Here is a 16,206-nt window from a genome sequence, read left to right on the forward strand (position 1 = left end):
TTATGTTTTTAGGTCATATGTAATTTTATTATGTATCTATATATTAATGGTGACATTTAAAAATAGAGTAAGATATTGCTTATAAATATTTTATGTCGATTTTGGATTATCTGGTAAATGATGACCATAAAAAAAACCCGCTAATATATCATGTTTGGTTCGTGTAATGCGTTTATAAGTGGCAAGCAAAAATATGGAAGTTTGAGTCGTGTTTGCAATTGAGAATTATAGTTTTATTACCTTTATTAATTAAGTGTGGTTATTGTATTCGTGTCATTTTCGAGTTGGATCCAACCCAAAAATTTCTGTCCATTTTATGTCAACTAAAAAATGACTCATTAACTACTAAACTAAATTCAAACACTATAATTACGTATCAATTTCATCTTGTATAATCGGTCGTGTGTAATTTTTTTTTTATCATTGGGCTATTGTCGGTAAAAAATCGAGCAATGATAAATAGAATTAAGGTTTAAATATGAAGTTTTAATATATTTTTTAAAAGATAAGAAGCAAAAATGCCCCTAACGATGACAATCAAGAGCAATTTTACCCTAACGTTTAAAATGATGCAATTTTACTCCTAACGTCTAAAATAGTGCAATTTTACCCATAACATTGGTAAATTGGTCAAGTTGAGAAATAATTCATCAAACTATGTCTTCTCATTCATTTATCAAGATGAAATTCAAATGGTATATCCACTACATATGTACGTCATTTTTCAATCATCAGTAACATATCACAAACGTATCTATACACGTAAAAAACTATATTGGGTTATGTACGAGGTGGACTAAAAAAACAGATATTTCATCGAATTTAAAAATATTAATCTTTAATTCTATTATGAAATTACGAAAAACGTAAAAAAAAAATAGAACCAATTAATATACAACTAATATAGATTACACGAATAAAATATCTGTGTTTTTTTTAATAATGTTTGAAATTAACTCAACTTGTCACTGTTACTGGTAAAATCGCTCTTGATTGTTAACGTAATGGATAAAATTGCATCATTTTACATGTTATAGATAAAATTGCTTTTAACTATTAACGTTAGAGGTATTTTTATATCTTATTCCTTTTTAAATGAGTTGATAAAACAACTTGTATCATACAGTTGAGCCTCAACTCGTCCGGAGTCCTACCCATTTCGATTTTCATTCTTGTTTGAACGCTATGTTTTAAAAATAAAACTTCCCGACATATGATTTTGTTTCCGTCCAAGATAGACCATAATTACTTATATCTGTTGCTCTAAATTTCATGCAATAACTTTCAAAATGAAGCATCCCAATTGGTATATATACAAAGAAATTAGAAATTGCATTTTATAAAATTATTTTCAACCTAAAACAAAGCAAGAATCAAATGAGAAAGACATGTAACATAGTGTTAAACATCAATCAGAAATAGGATGAAGAGCAGCTCCAACAAACACGATAATGTCGTAAACCTCTTCTTTGATCATAAACAGAAACCGATGATTTGCTATAAAGCTATGTTGTGGTGGAGGCGGAAATAGAGATCCTTTCAGGTACTAATTAGTAATTAAATTGCTATAAGAAAGACATGTAATGTAATATAATGTTAAACATCAACTTCGTTTTTTGTTTCCATCTTTCTGTTTTTTCAACCTAAAACAAAGCATTAATCAAATCAAGATGTTATAGTTATCCTTTCGGGCCAGGGTACTAAATGTTTTTTCTTTCGATCTTTCCGTTTTTTCATCTTAGTCGCTTTCCTCTTTCTCTTCTTCCCGTCTCCTTCTTCCGGAATAGGATTAAGAGCAGCTCCAACAAACACGATAATGCCAGAAACCTCTTCTTTAATCATAAACAAGAACGGATAATCTGCTACAAAACTATGTTGTGGTGGAGGCGGCTTTGGGCACTGCCTTCCACATCCACATTGTGAAAATATATTGATAGCAGTTGCAATTGTACCTTCCTCATCCACTTCAATATAAGATTTCTGAATTGCTTTCGATAAATAAACTACCTCACGAGTTTCAACCATCTCTGTAATCTCAGCTTTCTTTTCATCAAAAGGCAAATTCAATCCTACTTCTTCCATGGTCTTCTTAACATCCAATTCATATTCATACTTCATTTTTGGCAACAGTAATTCTTTAAGCAAAACTTCTGAAACCTCGCGATTCTCCAGTAAAAATCTTGGATTAGAGCCGAACTTTTCTACCAGTCCTTGTAGTCCATCTTTTTGATGAGGAAGAAAGATGTACATGGCGTATTTTTTATTGCCTGATTCGCCATTTTTATACTCCATCTTGAGTAACTTAAAATTCTCAAACGATCCATATAATTGTCTAGTATAAGACTTCTTCATGAAGGGAACTTTTATAGTTTGTCCATTGAGGAGATGGAAATCTCCATCCTTTGTATTTGAGGCATCAAATTTTTTAGCCCATGTTCCTTTGAAGTAGATCGCATTTACAAGTAGAGCTATTGCATCTTTTGTAAAGAAACCAAAAGGGAAGAAGCGGATAGATATGTCCTTTCGAGGCTTCTCTCACCCAAGAATTGATTTCATTCCTAACTTGCTCTCCCTGCACAAAACAATTGTTAGGAATTGGATCATGATTCAGCTAATCTCTACACCCACAAGCCAATAGGAATAGTAACTATCTACCAAAATACACATTAACGCAATGGAAATCACAAAAACACTTGATTCTCATATGAATGCCTATCAATAATCTTCAAAATTTAGAGAACTTTGGAAAAATCGAAATTTGTCTAAATATTTCAGCCGAAGTTGATCTTTAAATAGCAATAGTAAAACCCTAAATTCGAATCCTAAAACGCAAAAATCTCAAACTTCAAAATTTCTCTATGAATTTGGAAGTCTATTCTTGGACCGCATCATTATACAAATTCAGCCATCAGACCTTCAAATTCGCAATTGAATTTTTTGGATTATTTTGATAAATTTGTACAGTGTATGTTAGGGCCAAATCTCAATTTACACTAAAAAACGACTAATTAAAAAGAAGATACAGATTTAGCCCTAAATCGTTGTATTGATTATCAAAAACTATATCTTACAACCGAAACTGGTCTTTAAACAGCAAAAGCAAAACTCTAACCGCATCAATTATACTAATTCCACCATTTAGCCCTTCAAATTCACAATTTAATTCAATGTTTTCGGCTTATTTTGATAAATTTGCACCATGTATGTTAGGGCCAAATCTCAATTAGGTCTGAAAAACAACTAATTAAAAAGAAGAGAAAAATAGCATACGTACCTGATTCTCAAAATCAAAAGATTGAGATTTAGCCTTGTAAACATCTTCCACCAACTGTTTGAAAGAATGCTTCAGAGGGAAAGAATCATGCACCCAAATTCCATTCGCCAACGATATAATCGGTCCTCCACCGCTGCTGCTTGCGAGTTCCATGAAAAGTGAAGACTGAGCATTGAGATCGGCAATGCTTTCCGATTCGAGAAATTGCAGCAACTGCTTTAAAGTTCGGCCTGTGGAAGCAGAAGCCAACATATTCAAAGCAATATGCAACAATAATGGAGATAATACCAAATTTTGTTGGCAGCCATTGTTGATTTCTTCGAGAATGGAATTACTAGCAATCTGCGTCCCAAACGCGGTCATGTTCTTTCTTTGGGGTTCGTCGCTTTTCATATTGACGAAGATGAGAAGAGTATAGGAGACGAACGAGGAAGCGGCGGTGAAGCTAGTGGAGGCCTTATTTCTTATACATATATACAAGTAATTCTAGACACACTAGATTTCTTAACGCTTAATAACTTGTACAAAAAATTGGATTGACTGATGAACTTTCAAAGTGTCTCGATAGCCTTCTGAATTTGTATAAAATTTAATTAGCCCCTGAACTTATATAAAATGTAATCAATTAATCATTGGGTTGCAAAAAAGTAAGTTAAGTACGGAAGATGTACGTGTCTCAGAATTTTATTACATAATTCAAAAATAGAGTAAAAATGAAATTATTACTTGTTCAACTATAAACTTTGTATTCTCTAATACTACAACCGTACGTAATACCTCGATCTTGATTATTTTACTTTTTTTTAAGACGCGTGCAATACATTTTCCGCATTTAACTTATTTTGTTTTTTTTTTTTGCAATCGAGTGATCAATCGATTAAATTTTACGCAAGTTCAGGTGGCTAACTGGACATTTTATGAAAGTTCAGGGGGCTATCAGGACACTTTGAAAGTTCAGGAGACCAATCAATCTTTTTAGACAAGTTCAGAAGCAAATGATGTAATTTAGTCATTTCTTAAACAGCTAAGCCTTGTTTGGAAGTTTGGACGTTGACAGAGGTGAGAGTTATAAAATTAGCGTTAATTGAGAGCTTATACAATATAAATGAGGTTAAAAGTTTAAGTTCATTTGAAGGTTTAAATATGGAGATGAATGCAAGTTAAATTTACTCTGTAGAGATAAAAGAAAAATTTAATAATCTGTCTGTTACATCCATTAACCCCCAATGTGAAAGTTAAAGAAAGTAAAAAATTTAACTTACATTAACCCCAATTTAGAGTTTATTTCTATTAATCCCAAATTTGGATGTTAGAGTTTGGAGGTTAAAGGAAGTATGATTAACGTGATATTTAACAATTTCCATTACTCTCCAAAAACAATTTCCAAACAAGGTAAATGTGATATTTAACCTTCCATTACTCTCATTTACCTTCATTAAGATCCTCCCAAACAAGACTAAAATACATGGTTTTAAGAACCAAACCAGCCCGACCGGTTCAATCCGATTTGACCGGAACCAGTCATAATTCCATTCTGGAGATGTTTGGTTTTTTAGTACTTCAAAACCGGTTAGAACCGTTTAACCTAATGGGTTAACCGGGCTGATCGGGTTACATTTTACACTTAATAAAAAAATTATTTTTCCAGAATAGATATACAATAGGTTGAATAAATACGTTAAATATATAAATGGGTCTCCTATTTGACCCAATTTTATAATTTTCCTTAAAAATAAAGGGTGATTAAAATTCAGCAGAAAAATTGAGGTTTTACAGTACTCATTACAAGAGCAACATGACTGAACCCTAGCTTCATCGATCCCATCGTTTCAACCCATGAATGCCGCTCCGCCACCACCGGGAGGTGGTGGCGCCCCTCAGGATATGGATACGAGTGAGCCTAGATCGTATCGGGATACTGTTCAAAGCAAAGATGTCTCTGTCTCCATGCCGGCATATAAAGACCTGACAGCCGACGGCTCGGTAACCGTTTCGCTTAATAACCCGCTCAAACCGAGCTTTACTGTGACTCCAGATTTAATGAACAATTGGGCCTTAAAGTGGAAAGATGCGCTAATCGTTAAACTATTAGGCAGGAACCTCGGATACATTGCACTCCAGCGAAGAGCCATGGAGCTCTGGAAACCGAAAGGGAGTGTGGATATCATGGATGTTGGGCACGGCTTCCACCTAGTCCGGTTTGGGGATTTACAAGACAGGGAAAGGGTAATTAGTGAAGGACCTTGGACTGTGCAGGGACATTATCTTACAGTGAGAACCTGGTCGGCGGATTTTGTACCTGCTACTGCTACAATTGCGTCGACACTCGTCTGGGTACGCTTCCCCGACCTTCCAGTCCAAATGTATGATCCGGATTTTCTATTAACAGTGGCTAATAGTATCGGAAAGGGTGTGAAAGTAGACAGAAATACTCTTAAGGCATCAAGAGGCCGCTTTGCACGTGTCTGTATTGAGGTGGATTTGTCAAAACCTTTGATCGCCGAGTTTCAAGTTAACCAGTGCACTTATCGAATTGAGTATGAGGGGCTCCACGTGGCGTGTACCCGGTGTGGAAAGTATGGGCACGACAAAACCTTATGTACTCAACCGAGCATCCTTACAGCAGAACCTGACGGTTCAGCTCGAGCGGCAACACCGAACGAACCTCAACTAGATGAGTCTACTGTTACAACCCAACTAGATGAGTCTACTGTTACAGCCCAACCGAGTCCTGTTGCTCCTGTTAATACTAACACCGAGGCTCTGGATTATGGTCCCTGGCGCATGGTCCCACGACGCAAATATGTGCAAAAAGACAAGCCAAAGGAAGCACGGCCCTCATCAAGTGTTGATGATTGCCCACCTGTGTTTTCAAGCCCTGGACGGGGACCGAACGACAATCCGATAGGCCCTCGACTGTCTGCTCTGAACCCACCAACGGGGACTATCTTGTTCCGTTCAACACAGCGCAAAGGTAAGGGCATCACTGTAGGACCCAATAGACCACCTTTGAAGGATATCACGGGGCAGAATAAGTTTACTCTCTTACAAACTGATGTTTCTGATTCGAGTAAGGACATGGAGGCAAGCTTGATATCCATGTTACGAGCCAAAAGAAGTAGAGGCGAATTAATGAAGGAGAATGAGCATCCTAATTTTGTGGCAACTACTATGACAGCGAATGATAAGCTTGAGTCAAGGGTTAATCTTAATGATGTAACCAGCAAATCCGGGAAGCAAGGCGCAAGCACCTCGACCTCTTAAGTGCCTCTGTGCTCTTGCCCGGGTTTTACCGTGTTCTACGGCATATGGTCACGTTGCAATCTCCGGATATTCTAATTTTACTTGAACCAAAGTCAGATGGTAACCGTGCTAGGGATCTTTGCAGGCGCCTTAGGTTCCATGCTGTTGAAATCGTCGAGGCTGAAGGGTTTAGCGGCGGTATTTGGGTTTTCTGGATGAACGAGCAAATTTCCCTGGAAGTAAAGCTGAGAGACCCGCAATTTATTTTTGCTAAAATTACTTTCATTAATGGCAATCTTGCAGGTAGAAGCTTCGACATCTTTTTCGTGTACATCAGACCGCAGTTAAGGTTCAAAAGGAAGTTCATGGAGCAGTTGAGTGACATGAGTAGCCAATTGGTTAATCCATGGATTGCAATTGGGGACTTCAATTGTATCAGATCAGCTGAGGAAAAACAGGGGGGCTCTTCGCAGATTTTGAACCGATGCACTCCTTTCGCTAACTGGACTGATAGTATGGGGGTGGTTGATCTTGGCTTCCAAGGCCCAATCTTTACTTGGTATAGGGGCCTCACTCCCCGTACCCGCGTAGCTTGCAGATTAGATCGAGCCCTTTGTAGCCCGGGTTGGCGGACGATATTCCCGGAAGCCTTTGTTCGTCACTTACCAAGGAATAAGTCTGATCATGTCCCTCTTCTGCTCAACCTCTCAGGGCATCTTCCGTCCTCGGGTCTGCGTCCTTTCCATTGTCAAGCGGCTTGGCTTAGCCATGAGAATTTTTCCTCTTTCTTTGCAGAGAACTGGAGGAGTGATATCCCGATTCAGTAAGGTCTCCAGCTCCTCACGTCCCAACTGCACGAGGGGAACTTGCTGGTTTTCGGAAATCTGAGGTACAGGAAAAGTCGGGCGACTCGCAGACTGGCGGGGGTTCAAAGGGATCTCGCAGTTAGAGTCACGAATGGACTACTGCGCCTTGAGAGGCAGCTCTTGGCTGAAATGGATGAGATACTGAGGCAAGAGGAAATTTTCTGGTTCCAAAAATCCAAAGGGTTAAATGGCTTTGCTTTAGAGATCGGAATTCCAGATTTTTTCATCTCTCAACGATCATTAGAAGAAGACGTAATAAAATAGAGGGGTTACGGGACTCGAATGGGGTTTGGAGCTGGGATTGTTCGACAGTGAAGCAATGGGTTTTTGACTTCTTCAAACAGCTTTACACGGAGGAAATCTCTATTAGGAGTAAACTTGCTTCCTTCCACGTCTTCCCCAGGCTCTCCGATCAGACTGTCAGTAGCCTCTCTCAGCCCTTCGTTAAATCGGAGGTGTACCGGGCTCTGTTCGATATGGGTCCGTATAAAGCTCCGGGCCCTGACGGCTATCAACCTATCTTTTATCAAAAGCTTTGGCCACAGCTCCAGAATTAAATTTGCAGTGCTGCTCTCAACATGTTGAGTTTTGGGAATGTGGAGCAAGGTTTGAATGACACTTTCATCACTGTCATTCCAAAGGTTCAATCTCCGGAGTATTTAACCCAATTCAGGCCTATTAGCTTGTGCAACGTCCTGTATAAGATTGTAACCAAGTGCATCGTCAATCGTCTGAAACCTTTCTTGAGTTCAGTAATTAGCCCCAATCAGAGCAGCTTCATCCCGGGTAGATAGATTTCTGATAATGTGATCCTCGTTCAGGAAGCAGTTCATTCCCTTCAATACAAGAAAGGCAGAAAAGGAGATATGATCCTGAAATTGGATCTTGAAAAGGCTTATGATAGGGTCAGTTGGCAATTTCTCCGAGATACCCTTCAGCTGTTTGGTCTTGACTCACATTGGGTTGATCTAATTATGAACTGTGTGTCGGTTTCTTCCATGCGTGTGCTCTGGAACGGGGAGTAGTTACCAAGCTTCTCTCCAACAAGGGGACTTAGACAAGGGGACCCCCTCTCCCCCTACCTCTTCGTCCTTTGTTTGGAAAGACTGAGTCACTTAATTAATGACGCTGTAATGGAGAAAAGATGGAAGCCTGTCCGACTGTCGCGCGGTGGGCCGCTACTATCTCATGTTTTCTTTGCTGACGACATCGTCCTATTAGCGGAAGCAAGCATAGATCAAGCAATGAATATAAGACAAGTTCTAGATTACTTCTGTGAGTGCTCTAGGCAACGGATTAACCTAGCCAAATCTAAAATGTTCTGCTCTCCTAATATTTCTGGCACGGTGAGTCGTGGGATTTGTGATGTGCTTGGTATCGAGAGGACAATGGATTTAGGAGTTTACCTCGGGATGCCCCTACAACATGGAAGAGTTAAGAAGGAGAGTTTCGCTTTTGTCATTCAGAGGTTCCAGAACCGTCTCTCAGGTTGGAAGTCTCATTGCCTCTCGTTCGCGGGTAGGTTGACGCTCATAAGATCTGTTAGCTCAGCTATCCCCTCTTATCCAATGCAAATAACAGCTTTACCTGCAGGGGTTTGTACAAAACTGGATGCTTTGAACAGACAGTTCCTGTGGGGTTCCCAACCAACCCGTCGAAAAATCCACCTAATCAGCTGGGCAAAGGTCTGTCGGCCACGGAGTGAAGGAGGGCTTGGGATCCGCACAAGCAAGAGCTTCAACCTAGCCCTCACGAAAAAACTTACATGGAAGATGCTAACTAATCCGGACTTGCCTTGGGTTCAGTTCCTAAGGGCCAAGTATTGTAGAGGGCTGGAAGGAGAAGAGATGTTCCGTAACAAGCATCGCCAATCGCTGACTTGGAAGAGTATAGTGGGTGGTTTTTCATTACTAAAGAGTGGTTTGAGCAGACTTGTTCGGAACGGTCGAGATACGGCGTTCTGGGACGACGTATGGTGCGGGAACTGCTCGCTACGCAGTTGCGGGATGAGTGGAAATGGGGAGATGATCTCAAACACTACAGTTTCTGAGCTTTGGGAGCCCGATCGGGGCTGGAAATGGGACCGCCTCCAACATTTGCTCCCCGCCTCAACCCTCTACAATCTAGCTTCGGTGATTTTATTCCCGGAGGATGACCGGCGGGATACTTGGACTTGGAGGCTCTCTAACATGGGAGATTACACGGTAAAATCTGGGTACCAAGCAAGCGTTGTGAATCAAAATGGGGGAATGACGGATGGCGTTTGGGGAAACATATGGAAGATGAGAGTTCCGGAAAGGGTGTGATGCTTCCTCTGGCTAGTGCGTCAAGAGGGTCTGTTGTGCAATTCTAACCGAGTTCGCAGACATATAGCCACCAGCAGTACCTGCCTAATCTGTTCGAGAGAGGAAACTCAGATCCACGTTCTTCGGGATTGTACTCGTGCAAAGAGGGTCTGGCAGCGTCTAGTACCGAGGCGCTTCCATAACGAGTTCTTCAATGAGAGTTTCAAACCTTGGTTTGAGAAGAACATCTGCTGCAATGCTAAAATAGAAGGAATTGACTGGAATGTTGTGTTTGCGATGGGGCTGTGGTTAATTTGGAGTTGGAGGAACTTGTGGACTTTTGAAAGGAAGGAAGCAAGCGGATCGGCAGTAGATAGAGTAATTTCACGAGCCCATGAGGTGTCGAATGCTGTCGAGAGGGATAATGCCTTAAATCCTCTGTCCCGGGTTGAGAAATGGATCACCTGGAGACCTCTGGAGGTGGGATGGGTAAAAGTGAATACAGATGGGGCAAGCAAAGGGAAACCGGGGCATGCCGCGGCGGGAGGTTTAATCCGGGATCACAATGGTGTCTGGTTGGGAGGGTTTGCAGTCAACATTGGCATTTGTACAACTGTGCTGGCAGAACTGTGGGGACTGTACTTCGGGTTAAGCTTGGCTTGGGAGAAAGGTCATCGGAGAGTGATTTTCGAATTAGACTCAGCCTTGGTTCTATTATTCATAAATAAACAGCAAGGAAGCCATCATCCACTTGCCTGGCTTATTTACAAATGCTTGGAGCTGAGAAACAAAGCATGGGAAGTTCAGTTTGTTCACACGTATAGGGAAGGGAATCAAGCAGCGGACTGGCTGGCGAATTACGCAGGCGATCTTAATTTGGGTCATCACGAGTGTGGTAGGCCTCCTGCAGGCCTCCAGGGAATCCTCTTCGCTGATATCAGTGGACGCGCCACACCGAGACGAGTGCTAGCCTCTGAGTTTAGACCTGTGCTGTAGTTTTTTTTATCTGGTTTTTTTTCTTCTTTTCTGCTCTTCTGTTCTTCTTTTGCTGGGCTGATCGCCTTCCACTTCTTACCAAAAAAAAATTACAAGTGCAACAAATGTATCAGACCAACTTTGTTATTAGTAATAATTTTCAACTCTTTTAATAAATTCAATAATTTAATTCGGTTCTAAAAACTATAAATTATTGAAATTTCATATTTTATTGCAATATATCTCATTTGGATAAAAAAAATGTTTCTAATTTATTTAAGATTTATGTATACTATTGAGTCTAAAATTAGATATTTTAATATTATCTTTCCTATTTAGGTGTATTTTAGGGGTTTAGCCAGTGTTTGGGAAAAAGTTAATAAAGGTAAATGAGAGTAATTGAAGGTTAAATATCACATTAATCTTGTTTAGAAGTTGTTTTTGGAAAGTAAATGAAAGTTACTGTAAGTTAAATGTTTCTTTTCTTTAACCTCCAAACTCCGGATTAAGGAAAGTAAACTCCAAATTGGAGTTAATGTAAGTCAAATTTTTACTTTCTTTAACTTTCAAATTGAGAGTTAATGAAAGTAACAGAAAAATCATTATTTTTTTTTTATCTTTGTAGAATAAATTTAACTTTCATTCTCCTATATTTAAACTCTCAAGCGATCTTTAAACAGTTTACATTCTATAAACTCTTAATTAACGTCAATTTTTAACTCTCACCAAACAAGGGTTAGCGGTTTAAGAAATCTAGTGTTTCTATATATAAGAAACAACACTCTACCTCTTTCTTCACCACTTCCTCTTTCATCTCCGACACTCTTCTCATCTTCATCAATATGAAAACCGACGAACCCCAAAGAAAGAACATGACCGCGTTTGGGACGCAAATTGCCAGTAATTCCATTCTCAAAGAAATCGACAATGGCTGCGAAAAGAATTTGGTGTTATCTCCATTACTGTTGCATATTGCTTTGAATATGGTGGCTTCTGCTTCAACAGGCCGAACATTACAGCAATTGTTGCGATATCTCGAATCCGAAAGCATTGCTGATCTCACTGCTCAATCTTCCCTTTTCGCGGAACTTGCAACCAGTAGCGGCGGCGGAGGACCGATTATATTGTTGGCGAATGGAATTTGGGTGCATAACTGTTTCCCTTTGAAGCCTTCTTTCAAACAGTTGGTGGAAGATGTTTACAAGGCTAAAACTCAATCTTTCGATTTTGTGAACCAGGTATATATATGCAAATTTACCCTAACGTTGACACGTTAGGTCAATTTGAGAAATAATTCATCAAATCGTTTTTCTCGATCATGAATCTTGTCATCTATAGTTAATATGTGCGTCATTTTATCACTAATTAGTAACATGTCACAAACATATGATTAAATAAATAAAAAAAGATATTGTATTTTGTACAATATGGACAAAAAAATTCAAATATTTCACTGAATTAAAAAATTCTTAATTTTCAATTCTATTATTAAATCATAAAAAAAATGAAATCTTTTTTTTAGAATCAACGCACGTGCAATTTGTGCATAATAGAATAAAATATCTGTATTTTACAATAATGTCTGAAATTGACCAGGAGTAAAATTGCTCTTCACTGCCCACATTAGAAGTAAAATTGCAATGATTTAGACGTTAGGAGTAAAATTGCTTCTGATTACATCAGGGATATTTTTAAATTGCTCCAGCCCCACACCTCTCTCTGCCCTTCCTGGATGCGGATATATTTAAATTGGCTATGATGTTTGACAATTTTTGGACAATAACATATTTATAGAGAGGGTAATGCTGCTACATATTTCCTTGCAAAGTTTGGAGTTTCGGTTCTTATCGACTCCTTGTGGAACTCATTTCGGGATTTCTGTTGTGTGTTGTTTGTTTTTCACGATATTAATAGGACTGAGCATTTTCGTTCTTGTTTGTTAGGCGCTTGTACCTTGTGTCTGTGTTTTTTCCTCTTCGGTTTCTAACTTTTGTACTTCCTTTTCTTTAACTTTGATATAAATGGTATAAATTTAAACTTAACATTTCTAAGTAATATCTTTAATACGTTACCAAAAAATTATAAATGCTGATTGACCTGTGACAAACTTAGTTGTTAAGTATTTTAAAAAAGTTACATTTTATATGTTTTGGATGGTCTAATATGACAATCAAATAACTGTAATATCAGTTTGTTCAATTTTTTCATTATATAGAGGTAAATTTGATCTTGCCTCTAATTACTTTAGAGCTAATTTTTTACCATTTCGTTCATTAAGGTCAAATTTGCACTTTTATGATAATATTAGAGTTAATGTTTTGCGCTCTTTGCTCTTGTCATATGCATATTTGTGTATTTTGATATTTATTTATGACGAGAGTTTTGGAATTTTTACTCTTGAGATATGCATACGTGTATTTTGATATTTAGTAACTCGTGTGTATTAAATGCTCCTCTTATTCCGTGGATATGGACAAAATTAGATCCTAACAATTGTTTTGCGCAGGGGGAGCAAGTTTGGCATGAAATCAATTCTTGGGCGAGAGAAGCCTCGAAAGGACACATCTATCCGCTTCTTCCCCGTGGTTTCTTTACAAAAGATGCAATAGCTCTACTTGCAAGTGCGATCTACTTCAACGGAACATGGGCTAAAAAATTTGATGCTTCAAATACAAAGGATGGAGATTTCCATCTCCTCAATGGACAAACTATAATAGTTCCCTTCATGAAGATGTCTTATACGAGACAATTATATGGATCGTTTGAGAGTTTCAAGTTACTCAAGATGGCGTATAAAAATAGCCAATCAGACAATAAAAAATACGCCATGTACATCTTTCTTCCTCATAAAAAAGATGGACTACAGGAACTGGTAGAAAAGTTCCGCTCTAATCCAAGATTTTTATTAGAGAATCGCAAGGTTTTAGAAGTCCTGCTTAGAAAATTACGGTTGCCAAAAATGAAGTATAAATATGAATTGAATGTTAAGAAGACCATGGAAGAAGTAGGATTGGATTTGCCTTTTGACGAAAAGAAAGCTGAGATTACAGAGATGGTTGAAACTCCTGAGATAATTTATTTATCGAGAGCAATTCAGAAATCTTATATTGAAGTAGACGAGGAAGGTACAATTGCAACTTCTGTCAATATAATGTTATCTGTACCTGGATGTGCAATGCTGCCCCCAATGCCGCCTCCACCACAACATAATTTTGTAGCAGATCATCCGTTCCTCTTTATGATCAAAGAAGAGGTTTCCGATATTATCGTGTTTGTTGGAGCTGCTCTTAATCCTATTCCGGAAGGAGGAGCCGGGAAGAAGAGAAAGAGGGAAGATAGAAAGAAAAAGTAAAGTTTTTTTTTTTTTGCGTGATAGTTCTTAGTTAACTTCTGATTGATGTTTAACATTATATTAAATGTCTTTCTAATAGCAATTTAATTACTAATTAGTACCACAACTTATTTGATTATTGCTTTGTTTTAGGTTGAAAATATGTTAATAAAATGACATTGAAATGCAATTTTTAATTTCTTTTGAGGGATAAGGTGCAAATTTACCCCTAACGTTGTCAAACATGATCAATTTTGCCATTAACTAACAGAAAATTTAAATAGACTGGTTTATTGTATCTAATTGGAATGCTTCTGTTTGAAAATGATGGAAGAAATCTGATGTCCCGGACCCTTTGTCTCCTTTATGTTCCTCTCAGAGAAAAAATGGTCTTTATTTAATTAAAATAAAATAATAATTGTGCGGGTCAAGATGACTCACTCAAAAAAATATGATATTTTTTTGTGAGAGGGACAGAGAATTCGGAACAACAGATTTTCTGTCGAAAGTGTTTGCAAGAAATTTAGAGCAATAGATATAAGTAATTATTGTGTATGTTGCACGTTAAAACAAGAATGAACATGGAAACGGGCAGGACTCCGGATGAGTTGGGACTCAACTTAATGTCACAATTTTATCAACTCATTTAAAAAAGATAAGATATAAAAATATCTCTAACGTAACAGTCATTGTTAGGGTTATTTTTGCTCATCAGTAAAAAATATATTAAAACTTCATCTTTAAACTTTAGTTCTGTTTATCATTCGATTTTTTTACCGACAACAGATCAAACATGAAAACTTTACATGGCCGATTATACGACACGAAATTGATACGTAATTATAGTGTTTCAGTTTCGTTTAGTAGATAATGAGTCATTTTTTTGTTGGATTAGGGGTGACTGCTACATATAATATGTATGGTTAATTAATAAAGGTAATAAAACTAAAATTATCAATTGTAAACACGACTCAAACCTTCCATATTTTTGTTTACGACTGGTAAACACATACACAAACCAAACATGCTATGTCAGCAGACTTTTGGATGATCATGGTTAACTCGCTAATCCAAAAACGACATAAAATATTTGTAAGTAATAGTGTATCTTACTATATTTTTAAATGTCACCATTAACGTATAGGTACATTATAAAAGTACATGTGATCTGAAAATACAACACCGAAATCAGTAACCCGATTACATGTTTTGGCATGATTATGACACATAATTTTGTTTGAGTTGAGTTAAGGTTGACTCATTTGACACTACCTCGATAATTGATAGATACGATACAAACACGATATTATCCAATAATTCACACTCCTACAACAGTCCCACTTCCTCTCTCACACTCTGATCAATATAGGCTGGAAAATATATTTTGAACCAAATTCCGAGGGTTAGTCGGGATAACCATGACTCTAGCTCCGGATAACCCCCTTGATTCCACCTTTGGAAACGTGTACGAAACACAAAAATGCCGCTCAAAGCTAATTTCAACGATCGATTGAAAGAAAAAACCAATGCAGTTTACGAGCTAGCCGTGAAGTTCATGAAAAAGTATGATTCGATAGTAATTTGGTAAGTTCTAACAAGTTAAGGAGTTGTAGTTTTTTACTATTTTAAACCCTCTTTTACATGGAAAAGGGCCCGCGAACAAAATCCAAATTCGGCCTTTAAGGCCTTCAATTTCCCTGCTTTGTATTTTCAGTGATTTTATGGTTTTTCTTTCCTTTTTTCTATTTTTCCTTTTGTTTTTAAGATGTTCTTGAATATTTTCATTTGAATGTCAACCGTCGTTTCTTTTTGAGGCGTTAATTGAAGTTTTGTGACTATAATATTAGAAATTATAAAGTTAATTGGTTTTATATGACGTTTAAAAGTTTAGGACACATATCGTGAAAATTTGTAATATTTATTGGTTGATGGATGTAATTTAGCCTAAACCTGATAAAAACATTTGATACAAGTAAACGGGACCTGTCGTGTTTGATCTGAACAGGAGAGAATAATCAACAGATTTAGGCCTAATATAAAAATAACTCATGAACTTGTCTAAATATTGCAACTGCTCCCTCCAACTTTCAATTGTAAGAATTTATTTCTCAAATTTATCCAATTGTAAAACATAACCCCTTAAACTTGTCCAATTGTAAAACATAACCTCAAATTACTGATATGGAGTGCAATTGAAGAAACACGTGAAATACAAAATCTACAACGCTCGTG

The sequence above is a fragment of the Euphorbia lathyris genome, chromosome 3 (assembly GCF_963576675.1).
Source record: "Euphorbia lathyris chromosome 3, ddEupLath1.1, whole genome shotgun sequence".
NCBI classification, from domain to species: Eukaryota; Viridiplantae; Streptophyta; class Magnoliopsida; order Malpighiales; family Euphorbiaceae; genus Euphorbia; species Euphorbia lathyris.